Below are 1249 nucleotides of genomic sequence, written 5' to 3'. Positions count from 1 at the left end.
ATACAAAAAAGGAGAGAAAAGACAATCACCTATATTCCTACCACCTCCAGAAAACTAGGAACTTTTTAGTGTATTGTCTCTTTATCTTTTTTTATGCACAAGAGCATTTCACTCTCTGTGTTGTGACCAATCTACAAATAAAAGTTTTTTCCTACCTTAGTTCATAAAAATTTTTTTCTTAAGTCATTGTTAGCTCTTGCTAAGCCCAATAGCTGCACATGTGCATGCTTTAGAGATACCGATGATTGTCTAGCCAATAGTCATATCCTGGATTTTTCCTTGCTGGCTGAATTCTAATGCTTTTCGGCTCACACCTCCCTTATTTGACTTTAGAAAATATCAATGTTTTTTTACTTGGACAATGAAAGATCTCTGTGACTGTAGTAGGTTGAATAATGGCTCCCAGTGTTAGCAGATAGGTCTTTGGAAGATGGGTCTTTCAAGATGTGATTAAATTAAGGATCTTGAGATGAATCATTCATGCTGGAATACCTGGGTGGGCATTAAATGCCACCACAAGTGTCCTTCCAAGAGAGAGGCAGTGCTTACTTGCATGGCACATATGCTCAAATTGGTATGATAAAGAAAAGATTAGCATGGATCCTGGGCAAGGATGACTTTCAAATTTATAAAGTGTTCCATCTTTTTTTAAAAAAAGAGAGGGAGGACAAGGGAGATTTCACACAGATATACAGAGAACAATATGAAAATGGAGCAGAGATTTGAAGACTGGAATGATGGCCACATGCCAAGGAATGTCAACAGCTACCAGAAGGTGGAAGAGGCAGGAATGTCTTCCCCCTGCAGAACTCCCAGAGGGAGCAAAGGCTCCCTGGAATATGCTTTATGGTGTCAGTAGGGCTTATTGACACTTTGATTTTGGTCCAATGATACTGATGTTGGCTGTCTTGTCTCTAGAACTGTGACAGAATAAATTTCCATTGTTTTATATCACCAAGTTTGATGCTACAGCCCGCAGGCAACTAACAGTATCTAGTCCAAATTCTTCTTGAAGCATTCTGTCCTAGTTCTGGTCAATAAGATGTGGTCTATGGAATGTAAAGTTCTTCTTGGAAAGGTTTTCTTGCTCTTAGAAAGAAGACAAGGGTAAAAAGTCTTATTTCTCCTGCTGCATGTTATTGCATTTATATGCAGCATTAGAACTGTGGCAGCTATCTTGTGACTATGAGGTGTGTCAGCCTAAGAAGACAATGAGCCAAGGGTGGGAGAGCAGGTAGATGGAAAAAAC

At 39.3% G+C, this 1249-nt stretch overlaps 1 non-coding gene across 1 annotated transcript; it reads left to right on the top strand.

The window, feature by feature from the left end:
- Positions 1-541: 541 nt before the first annotated feature.
- Positions 542-648, top strand: LOC118919958 (U6 spliceosomal RNA). The gene has a single exon (XR_005027738.2). It is a non-coding gene; the product is annotated as a U6 spliceosomal RNA (small nuclear RNA).
- The last annotated feature ends 601 nt before the right edge of the window (positions 649-1249 follow it).

Source organism: Manis pentadactyla, chromosome 2 (assembly GCF_030020395.1).
Source record: "Manis pentadactyla isolate mManPen7 chromosome 2, mManPen7.hap1, whole genome shotgun sequence".
Classification (NCBI taxonomy): Eukaryota; Metazoa; Chordata; class Mammalia; order Pholidota; family Manidae; genus Manis; species Manis pentadactyla.
The sequence above is the reverse complement of the archived record's forward strand: the minus strand, read 5'-3'. Positions and strand labels throughout refer to the sequence as shown.